This window comes from Sturnira hondurensis, unplaced genomic scaffold (assembly GCF_014824575.4).
Source record: "Sturnira hondurensis isolate 20B ecotype Veracruz unplaced genomic scaffold, ASM1482457v3 Scaffold0004136, whole genome shotgun sequence".
Classification (NCBI taxonomy): Eukaryota; Metazoa; Chordata; class Mammalia; order Chiroptera; family Phyllostomidae; genus Sturnira; species Sturnira hondurensis.
In genome coordinates this window covers 20,350,282-20,366,017 of record NW_028076767.1, presented here as the reverse complement: position 1 = coordinate 20,366,017, position 15,736 = coordinate 20,350,282, and the positions used below count along the sequence as shown (strand labels likewise).

At 37.5% G+C, this 15,736-nt stretch overlaps 1 protein-coding gene across 7 annotated transcripts in view; it reads left to right on the top strand.

The window, feature by feature from the left end:
• Positions 1-15,736, top strand: part of NCOA6 (nuclear receptor coactivator 6) — a 97,114-nt gene that overhangs the window by 6,135 nt on the left and 75,243 nt on the right. For 6 of the 7 annotated variants that reach the window (XM_037043912.1, XM_037043911.1, XM_037043914.1 and 3 more), the window contains exon 2: positions 10,495-10,570. The exons of the other annotated variant lie outside the window; for it this stretch is intronic. The gene's annotated coding sequence lies outside the window, so the exon portion shown is untranslated. The remainder of the gene's footprint in view (positions 1-10,494; positions 10,571-15,736) is intronic. 7 annotated transcript variants of the gene reach the window in all.

Here is a 15,736-nt window from a genome sequence, read left to right as displayed (position 1 = left end):
GCAGCAGTAATAATAGTAGAAGGCCAAATTTTTGCATGCATACTATTTGCCAGATGGTGTGTCAAGCATTTTATAGTAGTGTTTCATTTAAACCACACATTTAAACCATTTCATTTAAACCCTGTGAGATAGACACTACTTTTCTTTTCTTTTTTACAGATAAAGAGATGTAAGGCATAGAGGTAACTTTTAAAATTTTATTCATTTTTTGACAGAGGGGAAGGGAGGGAGAAAGAGAGGGAGAGAAACATCAATGTGTGGTTGCCTCTCACGCATCCCCCTTCATTTCAATTAGTTTAGCCTTCATTTGTTGCAGGGACCTGGCCTGCTACCCAGACATGTGCCCTTAGTGGGAATTGAACCAGCAACCCCTTGGTTCACAGGCTGACGCTCAACCCACTGAGCCACACCAGCCAGGGCAGCATAGAGCTAACGATTGATGGAGAAAGAACTTAAGTACAGGCAGTCCAAAGCTTGTTGTCTTAGTTTTCATGTGCTCTACAACTGAATCATGAAAGGCTGTGAATCCTTTTCAGTTCCAAGCTAGGAAGTTTGGATTTAATTGACTAAGTAATGACTCCTTAATAGTTTTTAGCCATATGGTAACATAATTAAAGCTGTACATTAGGAAAGTAAGCTTGGTCATGAAGTGTAAGGAACAGCATGGGGAGAGAGGAGAGAGATGGAACTAGTTTGCTCGCTCACTCCTCACTAGATTGGGTGTTCCTTGGCTGGGCTTGTGTCTGTCTGTTCCTGCCTCCCTCCTTGTGGCCCCAATGTCTGCCTAGTGTGTTATCTTGCACATTTATTTATTTTTAAAAAATTAAATCTTTTTGTGTCTCACCTTATTCTAAAAAGGCAAGGTGCCTGCTTATGAGCTCAATAAACATTTGCTGAGTTAATTAATAAATGAGTAGAGATAAAGAAATATGTACATAAAGGGAGTACTAGGACTTTGTTATGCAGCCCTAGAATTTGGTGATAAACTATATTTTATATATAAACCCTATAAAGCAAAAAATCAGAACCAACGTCATCTTTAACTTGTGAAGAATTATATAGACTATTGTGATCAATTAATGTTAAGTATGTCAGTTAAAAAGCTGAACTCATAGAAACAGAGTAGAACGGTGGTTACTGGGGGGTGGGAGGTGGGGAAAATGGGGAGGTGTTGGTCAAAGGGCACAAACTTCCATTTATAAGGTGAATAAGTTCTGGGGACCTAATGTACAGCATAGTGACTAGAGCTAACAATACTAATATAGTTGAAAGTTGTTAAGAGAGTAGATCTTAAATGTTCTCAACACACACAAAAAGTAATTATGTGAGGTGATAGATGTGCTAACTAACCTTATTGTTACATATTTTTCAATATATACATGTATCTATCTTGTACACCTTAATTAACATATGCAACTTATGTTTATTATATTTCAATAAAGCTGGGGAAAAAACGATGTCAGTTAATGATTCTCAAATTCAGGTGGCATTTATACTTCAAATAGGTATTTAGGTTTACATTTAGCATTAAGCAGATGCAAATCCCCCACACCTTCACACCCACCCCACACACAAGAAGACAGTAAAAGTTCTTATTATTGTCTTCTTTACTGATGTTTAACCATTGAACATAGGACTAATATTAGTTCCATAGTGTCATTTATATACATTTTCTAAAGATCAGACAGCAGCTGTCTCTCACAGGAAGAAATAGTTGTAAATTTGTTTATCAAATTCCTGTTTTGGATTTTTACTGAGGGAAATTATTCATTAGATTAAGTCCCTTGCCATAATTTTAAATGTTATATGGAAGTAAGGTTGTTTCTCCTATACAGTACAGACTTAGAAAAATTCAAACACTTGGAGAAATTCACAGACACTGTGGTTAATACTACATAATCAGTGAAAGTGGGAAGATAGGAAAACCATCATCTGAATAGACTTAATAGAGACAGCTTATTATACCTTAGATAGTAGATTTGTTAGACATTCTCATTGTGGATATTAACAACAGTTTGTGCATACACATGCATGCATATATCAGTGTGAAATATGTTGATAGAACTATTATAATGAAAGTTGGATCTAGTAATACTTCCTAAAGAAAATGAGCCTTTAACTGAGTTCTTCTAGGTTTTGTTACTGTTAAGTGAATGAGGAGATGATTCATTGAGACTCATTGAGATTAGAATAAGTGTGAAGAGTTTAATTAGTATAGTCAGTATATGTTGACTGCCTACCAGCATTGAAAGATGTATACAGTTGATGAGTAATTAGTTTCTGCCTCTGAGTACACTCATTCATCTGGGGAAGTGATGTGAACATAAATAAAAAGAAGGGAAACCATGATTTAAATGAGATAGTAAGTACTATGGGAATTCAGAAGAGAGAGAGCACTTCAACTTAAGGATGAGGGCAGGCTTCATGGAAAAGGTGGTGTATTACTTTCCCAGGTATGGTTACAAACTGGATGACTTAAAACAAAAATTTATGTGGGAGGAAAGGGGAGTACAGGGGAGATAAATGGTGGTGGAAAAAAAACAAAATAAAATGAAATTAATCTCTGACAGCTCTTGAAGCTAGAACCTGAATTCAGGGTTTCAGCAGGGCCATGCTCCAAGAGTTTGAGTAGAATCCTTCCTTGCCTCTTCCTAGCTTCCATCAGTGTTTCTTGGTCTGCAGCTGCATCACTTTACTTTCTGCCTCTGTTGTCACATGGCATTTTCCCCGTGTGTCTCCAAACTTCCCTCTTCTTGTAGGAGTACCAGTCATATTGGAATAAGGGCTTACCCAACTCCAGTACGACCTCCTTTCCACTATTTACCATATTTTGCTGTGTGCAATGCACAGTTTTTTCCCCGTATTTTTGAGGGAAAAATATGGATGCTCATTATACATGGTATACTGATTATATACCATGGGTATAATAATTCTGTGTATAATGTGCATAAAAACATGGGTATGCATTATATAGGGCAAAAACAGGACATCTACAGTGACTCTATTTCCAAATCAGGTTACATTCTGTGGTCCTGGGGGATTGGGATTTCTATCAATATATCTTTTGTGGGAACACAATTCAACTAATAACAGATGACATGATAAAGAGGTATTAAAATAAAATTTACTAAATAGGCCCTGGCCAGGTGGCTCAGTTGGTTGGAGTGTCATCCTGTACTCAAAAATGTTGCAGGTTCTCTCTGTGGTCCGGGTGTGTACAGAAGGCAAACAGGTGATGTCTGTCTGTCATGTTGAAGTTTATCTCTCTCTCTCTTCCCTCTTTCCCTCCCTTTCTCTCTAAAATCAATAAAAACATATCCTTGAATGAGGATTAAAAAAAATAAGATTTACTAAATAAAAGGAAGGGTAAGATTGCAGCAAGGAGAGAGGAACCAAAGAGAATGATGGACATAGGAAAGAATAAGGAGTATTTAGGAAATGAAATAGTGAGAAGTGTGGCTTGCTGGTATGTTGAAGAGTTGTGGGGAGATAGATCCAGAGTGGTTTCTCGGGCCCTAAATGGCAGATCTGGGACATTTGAATAGTTCTGAGTGGGTAGTGTGTGGGAGAAAGACAGCACTGCAGAATTTTGAAATGGTGGATAACTGATTCAAGCTTTGAACAACTAATTCAAGCTTTAGAGAGGTTCTGTGAGCAGGACTGTGAATAAGTAGACAACTTGAGGAAAAGCAGATGGTTGATGATATATAACACACCCAGCTTCCCTCATTTGCCTATGCCAGTAACTTCTCACCAGTCAAGAAATCCCTCTTAGGAAAAAATCAAAACCAAAAGTAAAACAACAAAAACCATGACAACCAGCTGAGAGTTTTTATTAGCCTCTTAGTCATCTATGGGCATTGAGATAGACCAGCTTTTTAGTGTCTCTATGCAAAAGCCTCTCCTCAGATATCAGTAATAATAGTCATGTTGCTGTACATTTTCTTTCAAGCTTTCTTCAAAGTCACCTTTTTTCCATCCTATTTTTATGTCTTAATTTTTCTCTGAACCCTTTTCAGTTTTTTTCATAACTTTTTAAAACACCTGACTAATGGTAGGAATTGAGGAAAATTATGTAGGGTATAAGCCAGTGATACTCCTTTTCTCTGTCCTTTTAATGATAGTTGACCTTTTGCCCACAATAGGACTGTATTCAAATTGTGAATACTCATTCAGATCATGGTCAACAGTATAGTCCTGAGGTGCTTTTTCTTATTTGTACCTACCCAGTTTTTCCTGATTCTTTATTTGCATTGTTCATATTTTCTCTGAGTACATGTGTCCTCATGAAATTTTTAAAATTATATTTAAGTATTACAAATGTGTACATAGCTTCCTAGTCATTATCGTATACATATAGCCTTTACAAGTTTAATTTGTGTAGTATTTTATAGACTTTTTTCATTTGGCAATATATTCATGTACTTTTTCACTTGTGTATATAGTTACCATTTTTAATGGATACACGATAACCAAAGTTTAGATACTATTTAGTTATTTTAGATTTGGGTAATTGCCAGTTTGTTTTTATTTTCGGCTTGCAATTCTAAATTGTACTGTTGTAACATCTCTTTATAAATTTTTTCCTCTATTTTTTTGTAGAGTGTTTTCTCTGAAATTATTCAATTAGGTTTAAGTATTTAACCATATTGTCAAAGTATTCTTTAGAACACCTAGCAGTTTATATTGCCACTAATCACTAGCTTATATTAGATTTCACATTTTGTTCCATTCAGTATAATAGCGGTACATCATAGTTTTTTGGGGGAGGGGTTGATATTTTAAAGTTTTACTATAGAAATTTTAAACGTACAGAAAAACTCACCTAGAAATAGTATAATGAACACCCTTTTACCCATTGCCTATATTTAGCATGTTGCCATATGCTTAATAATATACTAATTATGTTAAACCTTTTAAAAAAACTCCTCACCTGAGGATATGTTTTATTGATTTTAGAGAGAGAGGAAGGGGGATGGAGGAGAGAAAGAGAGGGAGAGAAGTATCTGTGTGAGAGAGACGGGTTGCATCCCCTATGCACCCTGACTAGGGATCAAATGATCAAATCCACAACCTAGGTATGTGCCCTGACTGGGAATTGAACCAGCAACCTTTTGGTTCACAGGCTGGCACTCAATCCACTGAGCCACCCTAGCCAGGGCTCTAGTTTCTTTAAAATGAAGTATTTCACTTGTAGAAGTGTCACATAGGAAGTTTCCCTACTACTAAGAAGTTTTGGACAAATTGTTGACTTGAACCTTAATTTTTTCATCTGTTCCATGAGGGTATTGGACCGAATTATTGCCAAGTTCTATCTAGTTCTTACTCTGCTCAGTATCTTGTCAAAGTATTTTTAGAGAATTTTTTTATTCCTAGATTGTAGAATTTAGTCAACTTTTCAGATGAGATCGGGTACATTCAGGGTGGTATGGCTATAGATAGGATTTGGTCAACTTTTCATTGTAAGTCACTTGTGTGTTTAGAGCATAGATTAAAAGACTGATGCTCCAAACATATTGTTATTTTTTTATTGTAGCTTTATGATTGAAAGAACATGGTGGTGTTTATAATTAGAACATGATGTATCCCTGACTGGTGTGGCTGAGTGGACTGAGTACTGACCTGCAAAATGAAAGGTCGCAGGTTTGATTCCTGGTAGGGGCACATGCCTGGGTTGTGTCCAGGTTCCTCAGTTGGGAGCATGCGAGAGGCAGCCAATTGACGTATCTCTCACACATTGATGTTTCTCTCCCTCTTTTTCTCCCTTCCTTCCCCTCTCTCTAAAAAGTAAATAAATAAAATCTTTAAAAAAAGAACACGAAGGGGAAAAATAAACAAATGGGATCTCATCAAAATAAAAAGCTTCTGCACAGCTAAAGAAAACAGTATTAAAATAAAAAGAGAACCAACTGTATGGGAAAACATACTTGCCAATGATACCTCAGACAAGGGTTTGATCTCCAAAATATACAAAGAACTTACACAGCTCCACTCTAAGAAGACAAGCAACCCAATTAAAAAGTGGGTGAAGGACTTAAGCAGACACTTCTCCACGGAGGTCATACAGAGGATCCAGAGACACATGAAAAGATGCTCAGTATCGCTAGCTATCAGAGAGATGCAAATTAAAACCACAACGAGATACCACTTTACATCGGTCAGAATGGCCATCATAAACAAAGCAACAAACAACAAAGCAACAAACAAAGCAACAAACAACAAGTGTTGGAGAGGTTGTGGGGGAAAAGGGGACCCTAGTTCATTGTTGGTGAGATTGCAGACTGGAACTATTATGGAAAACAGTAATGGAATTTTCTAAGAAAACTAAAAATGGATCTGCCTTTTGACCCAGAGATTCCACTGCTGGAATTATATCCTAAGAACCCTGAAACACCAATCCAAAAGAATCTGTGCACCCCAATGTTCATAGCAGCACAATTTACAATAGCCAAGAGTTGGAAGCAACCTAGGTGCCCATCAGCAAATTAATGGATCAAAAAACTATGGTACATTTACATAATGGAATTCTATGCTGCAGAAAGGAAGAAGGAGCTCCTACTCTTTGCAACAGCATGGATGGAACTGGAAAGCATTATGCTAAGGGAAATAAGCCAGGCGGTGAAAGACAAATACCATATGATCTCACCTCTAACAGGAACTTAAACAACAAAACAAACAAGCAAGCAAAATATAACCAAAGACACTGAAATAGAGAACAGGCTGACAGTGACCAGAGGGGAGAGGGGAGGGAATTTCGGGGAAAAGGGGAAGGATTTACAGGAACTAGTATAAAGGACACATGGACAAAAACTAAGGAGGCTGGTAATGGGAGGGAGGTGAGGAGCACTGAGGGGGTGGGCTGGGATGGGAGTAAAAGACAGAAAACTGTACTTGAAGAACAATTAAATAAATTTTAAAGAAAGAACATGATACATTAAGTAGTTTTTCTCTAATTTTTATTTTATCCACCTACTGTGATATCTAACAAGAAGGGAAAAATCTCATTGAGTCTCTGATTTAGTCTTTTGGTTTATAATGTGCATGATTAAGTTATTAACTATATCTGTGTTAGGATGAATACTAGTTTTAGGAATCTAAAATTTCATATTTTACTAATTTATCTTTTGTTTCTTACACTGATACGTCAGAATTGAAGTTTAAGAGTTAATTTTATTAATATTTCTTAAGTTATCTGTTATCACAACCAAGAGTAAACCAGTGTTGTTACAGTATTGAAATGCCAATATTCTTGACAGGCATTTTGTTGATTCTTCAGGAAACTAAATTCCTATGATTAGGCTGAAGATTTTTTTTGTCATATATATTTACTATAATTTATTTTTTCTTTTTAAAAAATATTTTATTGATTATACCATTACAGTTATTGTTCTATTCCCCCCTTCATTCTCCTCCACCCTGTACACCCCTCCCCCACCATTCTCCCCCTTTAGTTTATGACCACGTGTCTCAAGTCCATTAGATTCTATATTTCCCCTACTATTCTCGCCCTCCCCATATCTATTTTCTACCTGCTGTTTATGCTATTTTCTGTACCTTCTCCCCCCTCCTCCTCCTCCCACTCCCCTGTTGCTAACCCTCCATGTGTTCTTCATTTCTATGGTTCCACTCCTGACCTAGCTGTCCTCTTGGTTTGCTTTTGTTTCAGGTGTGGTTGTTGATAACAGTGAGTTTGCTGTCCTTTCACTGTTCATATTTTTCATCTTCTTTTTCTTAGATAAGTCCCTTTAACATTTCATATAATAAGGGCTTGGTGATGATGAATTCCTTCAACTTGACCTTATCTGAGAACCACTTTATCTGTCTTTCCATTCTAAATGAAAACTTTGCTGGATGAAGCAATCTTAGATGTAGGTGTTTGGAATTCATGACTTGGAATACTTCTTTCCAGCCCCTTCTTGCCTGCGAGGTCTCTTTTGAGAAATCTGCTGACAGTCTGATGGGTACTCCTTTGTAGGTGACTGTCCCCTTATCTCTTGCTGCTTCTAGAATTCTCTCCCTCATTTTAATCCTGGGTAATGTAATTATGATGTGCCTTGGTGTGTTCCTTCTTGGGTCCACCTTCTTTGGGACTCTCTGAGCTTCCTGGATTTCTTGGAAGTCTATTTCCTTTGCCAGACTGGGGAAATCCTCCTTTATTATTTGTTCAAATATGTTTTCCACTCGTGGCTGTTTCTTTTCCCCTTCTGGTACCCCTATAATTGGGATGTTGGAACATTTAAAGATGTCCTGGAAGTTCCTAAGCCTCTCCTCATTTTTTTGAATTCTTGTTTCTTTATTCTTTTCTGGTTGGATGTTTCATTCTTCTTTCTGGTCCACTCCATTGATTTGAGACCCAGTTTCCTTTCCATCACTTGGTTTCCTGTGCATTTCCCTTCATTTCAATTAGTTTAGCCTTCATATGTTCCTCTAATTTGTGACTATAATCAACCAGTTCTGCGAGCATCCTGATCACCAGTGTCTTGAATTTTGCATCTGAGAGGTTCTCTGTTTCCTGGTCGCTTAGAGTTATCGGCTCTGGGGCTTTGAGTTCTTCTTGAGCCATCATTTGGACTGTTCGTGCCTGTTACGTATGAGGAGCGGAGTCCTAGGTGTTCACCAGGGCAGGGCAACTCAGTCGCTGGGTTGTGACGCTGTATGTGGGGGCAAGGAAATCAATGGCGGGGCCCCTCTGCCTCCTCCTGCCGCTGGGCCGCTCAGTCCGTCTCACTGCTCACTCCTTTGCTGGGTTTATCTGCTCCTACGAATGTGCAACCACGCTCGCTCAGCCTACCCTGCACCCTCACTGGGTCCGAGATGCTACCCCAGCTGCCTGCGCACCTGGGTCGCCTGGGTCACCTGGGTCGCCTAGGTCGGGGGATCCTTCCTGCCTGACCCTTCTCCGCTGCTGGGTCCGCCCCTCTTACCGGTCCTGGTTGAATGGTTCATTGTTGTTGGACTTCCGTATAGTTCAGTTTTCTGTTCGTTGGCTGCATCTTTGTTTACTAAACCTTTGTTGTATTCAAACTTGGTTGTGGGAGAAGGCACAGTGTTGCCACCTACGCCTCCATCTTGGCGGAAGTCTTGAAGATTTTTTTTACGTATATTCTTACGTATATTTTCCCTTGGACCAATGGACTTGGGAAGAGGAAGCATGTACTGGTTTTATAAGAACCTCACTAGAGGCTATAGGGAGGATAAGATAGGGTCCAAGTTGTCATATGGCAGGTTGTCTCCCATAGTTCACAGTTAGCTGTTTATTCAGATACTTAAAATGCCTTATAAATTATCCTGAAACAGTTAAGGCTGTGTGGTTAAAGGCCAACTTAATTTCTTAAGTAATATAAGTTTAATTTCTAGACTTATGTTTATAAGGCAGATGATGTGGGAATCTAGGATGAAAGCATATAAAATAATAATTAACATTCTTGATAAATAGTTCTTGAGTTTTCTTAAACCTAGAAGGAACCTGAGATTCTGTTTAGCTCTAGCTTAGTGATTTATTCTCTCACTTTATAATTTAGGAATCTTAGGCCCAGAGAGATTATGTCCTGCCTGAAATCATACAACAGCTTTATGGAAAGATCATGACTAGAACTCAGGGCACACCCTGCCATTGCTCAGCCCAGCTCTCTATTCTGATACCTGTTTCATTATTATAAATAATGCTAGTCTATACTCAAGATATACTCAGTTGATTTTACTGCTAATAACTTGACATTTGTCTGTATGAAAACAGTTTAAAAAGTGAACATTGAGGTTAGGAAATCATTGCATTGGTGTTTGGCTTTCTTTAATTTCCTTATATGAATGGTGCAGCAGCTGTGATGGTGCACAGTTGTGAAGCCAGGACATCTGTGTTTTGCATTTATTTGTCGGCTTGTTTGTTTTTGTTTTACAGTTGTCATTTGTAATAAATTTTTAAGAAAATAAGTAAATGTTAAATGAAAAAGTATAATCAGCATATTTATAATTTTACAACAGAAAGAGCAGGAAAGTGACAAGAAAGACTGCGTCTATAGCTAACTATGTAGGTGATGTAGGGCAAATCCTGTATCCCAGTGGTACTCTGTTTCAGCTCCCTACTTAATTAGAATCTTACAGGACAAATCTCTCCAGGACAAATGAATTGACTTTTAAATATTTGTTAATTGAAGTGTGACATGCATAATGTGATGTGCACAAATCATAAGGATATTAAATTATAAAATGATCACCCTAGTGTAATCACTACTGATGTATTTTGAGAAACATCCTTGATGATTAATGATAAACTTTCCTTGTGCAAACAAACAAACAAGAAAACCCTGGACTTAAGACAGTAGATACTCCCATGTCTTCACTATTCTTTCTAGACTGAAATTAGCAGAAACAGTGGTAGAGAGAACGAATTTGGGCAGTCATGAAAATTTTACCTTGAAGAGGTTTATTGCACTTACGTGTTTAGTCTTCTGATGTTTCTCTTCTTCCTCTTTGCCCTTTTCCCTCTCTGTCTAGGTCCTGGATAGAATGGAGAGGGGTCCTACTGAACCTCTAACTATCTTTTCTGAGAGTGGTCAGAGTTCTTACACAGGTCTGTTGATTCTATGACTACAAATGCAAGTTTGATTTATAAAAGACTTGGTATCTACTTAAACAAAGGACTGAGTTAAAAAGAGATTTTTACTTTTAAATAAAAGAAGGCCTTTTGGTCTTAGTGTCTGTAGAATATTTCACTTTGGCAAGCTGCATTTGGCCTGTGGATCAGACCCAAAGTGACTGAGTTAAGGTCTGCAAAGTTGAAAAGCAGTTGTTGAGTCCTGTCTTTATCAGTTCTGTTGGAAATATGTGATATGGAAGAATTCTTTATTGGTTACATGGAAAGTACCAAGAAAAGATGAAAAGGTGAATGTTTTATTTGCCCATGATTCTGGATGAGATTGGAGTCATGAATAAATCCAAGAAGGAAAATAATTATTTATTTGGTGTCCTCTTTCTGATGCTCTTGGAATTCATACCATTGAAAAAATTTAAAAGTACCTTGCAAGTCTCTGATTTAGAGACAGGCAAGTGTACATAGTTGGTTTTGGGTTTTCTTTATTCATCTACCCATCTCATCACCATGAATGAACTTTATTATTAACCAGACATAAGAACCCTAGCTCATTGGTTTCCCAAACCTTTCTTCATATTCAAGTCACCTATGGAGCTTGGCAAATTACTAATGTCTTTATTTCCCTACCTTCCCCCCTCCCACATACACATACTCCTACATTGGGATTTTGTTATTTAATTGGCCTGAGCTTTGGAGTTTTTATTTATTTATTTTTCAAAAGGTTTTGTTTGTTTGTTTGTTTGTTTGTTTTTAGAGAGGGGAGGGAAGGGAGAAACATGGAGAGACATCTATCAGTTGCTTCTTGCATGCCCCCAACTGGAGACCTGGCCCACAACCCAGACATGTGCCCTGATCTGGGATTGAACCAAGGACCTTTCAGTTTGCAGGATGATGCCCAACCCCCTGAGCCACACTAGTCAGGGCAGCTTTGGAATTTTTAAAAGATGCTTAGGTGATTCTAGAGTACAGACAAGTTTGGAACCTCTGCTCTACCTGCTTAAAGCAGATCTGGCCACTGTGCAACTTAACTTTTTTTTCTGCATAAATACTTAGATAAGTATATAAATAAGGGGATAAATATTTTGATTTAAGAATGCTGTGCTTTATACCTAAATTGTTACTAGAATGTAAGCTCCATAAAAGCAAGTACCATGTCTGTATTTTCTTCACCATTGTATCTTTAGCATTTAGAACAATACCTGGCATATATTGCATACTTAAATAATTTGTTGAATGAGTGAATGAACCTATCAGTCTCTAGTGAGCTGAGAGTATGCTTTTACCTAATGTTCGAGTGGTCTGAGATTTCGAGTGGGGTGGTATTGAAGAGCCCAGCCTCTATAATCTGACTACTGGGTCTCAAATCACAGCTTTGTCACTTAGTAACTGTATGACCTTAAGCAATTTTCTTCTCTGTGCCCCAACTTCCTCACTTGTAAAATTGGGGTTATATCTATTCCATAAATTTGTTGGGGATACAAATTGAGTTAATAAAGCACTCAGAACAATGCCTGACACATAATAATGTTCTGTAAGTTTTAGCTGCTGTAGAATTCAAGAAGCCCTGGTTTCTCTGCAGTTTGGATGATTTATGTAGAATACTGTGTAAGGACTAAGAGAGAATAATAGGATTAGCTGCATTAAATGTAATTAAAGCTTAACAAAGAAAGTGATTTTTTTTGTCAACTTAATGAGGTATGATTCACATATAGTAAATTGCATGCATTTGAAGTGAAACATGTTTTGATGAGTTTCAACCAATGTATTTATTAGTTTATAGTATTTCTTATGAAGTAACTGCCACAGTCAAGTACAGAAAATTTTCATTTTCCTAAAAAGTTTCTTTCTTTTTTCAAATACTTTATTTATTTGTTTTTAGAGATAGAGGAAGGGAGAGAGAAAAAGAGGGAGAGAGAAACATAGATGAGTTGCTTCTCCCACGAAACCCAGGCATGTGTCCTGACCTGAAATCAAACTGGCAACCTTTTGGTTTTCAGTCTGGAGCTCAGCCCACTGAGCCACACCAGCCAGGGCCCTAAAAAGTTTCTTATACTCCTTCTCAGTTTGTCCCTCCCAGCGCTCCCACCTATACTATATTGCTTTGCATTTTTTAAAAGTTTTATATAAGTATTCATATGTTATATTCTTTTTTGTGCTAGCTTTCTTTCAGTATAATGCTTTTAACATCTATCCATGTTTGTTTATCCATTCACCAGTGATGGACATTTAGATTGTTCCAATTTTGATAATTGCGAATAAAGCTACTTATTAAAAATAAACATTTTTATACAAGTGTTTGTATAGACATATTTTTATTTATCTTAGGTAAATCCTTAGCAGTGGGATTGTTAGATTATATGCTATAGTATCTAACTTTTTATTTTATTTAAAGATTTTATTTATTTACTTTTAGAGAGAAGGGAAGGAAGGAAGAAAGAAAGGGAGAGAAACATCAGTGTGCAAGAGATACATTGATTGATTGCCTCTAGCACACCCGCAGCTAGGGACCTAGCCCACAACACAGGCATGTGTCCTGACTGAGAATTGAACGAGTGATCTTTGGGTTTGCAAGCCAGCACTCAATCCACTGAGCCGTACCAGCCAGGCCTAACTTCTAAAGAAATTTCCAAATAATGTTAAAGGAAGTGAATTGAATATTCAGCAAGATTTCCAAGGAAGAAATTTGTTGCATTTGTTTTTTATTTATTATTACATTAAAAATTACCATAAATTTAGCAGCTTAATAAAATACACAATTTATTATGGCATTTTCCATGGGTTAGGAATCTGGGCACAGCTTAGGTGGGTCATCTGATTCAGGGTCTCTTACAGGCAACAGTCAAGGTGTCAGAGCAGGTTGGCGTCTCCTCTCAATGCCCGACTGAAGAAAGAATTGCTTGCAAGCTCACTTGCTTGTTGGCAGAATTCACTTTCTCAAGGGACATTGGGTTAAGGGCCTTGATTTCTCACTGGCTATTGGCTGCAGGCTATTCTCTGTTCCTTGCCATGTGGCCTCTCCAACATGGCACATGGAGAAGGCAATAGAGATAGTCTTCCAGGGAGACAAAGTGTCACTCTTTTATAACCTAATTGTGGAAGTGACATCCCTTCACCTTTGCTATATTTTATAGGTTAGAAGCAAGTCACTATTCCAGCCCACACTCAGAGAGAGGATAGTACACAGGGTGTGAACACTAGGAGGCTGGAATAATTGGTGATCATCTTAGAAGTCCATCTGTCACTGAAAGCGTGGCTTAGTGCCAGGCTGGGACTACATAGGACATTGGGGAGAGGGGTGGGGAGAAGGTTAACATGTGAAATTTTCTTTACCTTCCCTCTATCAAACTGTCTCTTCTTTCTCTCTACCTTTCACATTAGCTTCTCTCCCCTTCAAGAACAAAGACATAAAAGTCATTCCCACAATGAGATTTTAATCTTGAGTAATACTCTTTTTAGAGAGAGATTCAATTAAGGGCTTCCTGTATTGTATATTGTTTTTATATTTTTAAAAACATTTTGTTGTAGAAATTGAGGGAGATACAAAAGTAGAATACTATCATGAAACTCCTATGTACCTTTCCCCCAGCTTCAACAGCTTATTTTCAGCTTTGGCACTATGGACATTTGGGCTGGATAATTCTTTGTTTCAGACACTGTCCTGTGCATTGTAGGATATTTAACAGCATCTCTGACCTCGCTGAGCAGTATTCCAAATGTAGTAGGGATATACTATATTTTATTGATTTACTAATTGATGGCAATTTGGTTTGTTTTACTTTCAGTTCGAGGCTATAAGAAATAGAGTTGCTGTTATCTTTCATAGGCAAGTCTTTGTGTAAACATGTTTTCATTTATTTGGGGTAAATACCTGGAGGTGAGGTTGCTGGGTCCTATGGTAAGTGTATGCTTAACTTTGTAAGAAACTACTAGATTATACCTTTTTATATTCCCACCAATATTAGAGTTTCTGTTCTGCGTCCTTGTTAATACTTAATATTATCGTTCTTTTAAATTTTAGCCCTTATATTAAGTGTGTTATTTGTGGTCTTATTTTTGTTGTTGTTGTTGTTGTTGTTTTCTGTTACAGTTAATGTAAGGTACTGTATTAGTTTTGTGTGTACAACAGTGATTAGACATTTATATAACTTGTAAAGGGATAGCCTAGTACCCATCTGACAGCATACATAGTTATTACAGTATTATTGACTATATCCCGTATACTGTACTTTACATCCCCATGACTCATGATTATTTTTGTAACTGACAATTGGTACTTCTTAATCATTGTCTCCTATTTTTACTTATTCTCCCAACCCCCTCCCATCTGGTGACCATCAATTTGTTCTCTGTATCTGTGAATTTGTTTCTGTTTTGTTTGGTCATTTATTTTGTTTTTTAGATTTCACATATAAGTGAAATCACATGGTATTTCTTTCTCTGTCTGACTTACTTTGCTTAACATAAGCAAGATTTCATTGTTTTTTAATCCTCACTCAAGGATATGCTTGTTGATTTGAGAGAGAAAACATCTGTATGAGAGAGAAACATCAGTCAGTTGCCTTCCATACTCACCCTAACTGGAGAATCAGACTTGTAGCCCAGGTATATGCCCTGACCAGGGATCAGACCCTCAGCTTCTTGGTGTATGGGATGATGATGCTCCAACCAAGAGCCACCTGGCCAGAGCCAAGATTTCACTCATTTTTATGGCCAAATATTATTCCATTATATATACCACATCTTTATCTATTCGTCCACTGATGGACACTTAGGTTACTTCCATACCTTGGCTATTGTAAATAATGCTGCAGTGAACATAGTGCATATATCTTTTTGGATTAGTGTTTTGGGTTTCTTCAGATAAGTACACAGAAATGGATTGCTGGGTCATATGGTAATTCTATTTTTTATTTTTTGTGGAACCTCCATACTGTTTTCCATAGTGGCTGCACCACTTTACAGTCCTACCAACAGTGCACAAGGGCTCCCTTTTCTCTAGAGTCTTGCCAATGCCTGTTTGTTGACTTACTGATGATAGCCATTCTGACCCATGTAAGGTGATTATCTCTTGTGTGTGGGTTTTTTTTTTTAAGATTTTATGCATTTATTATAGAGAGGGGAAGGGAGGGAGAAAGAGAGGGAGAG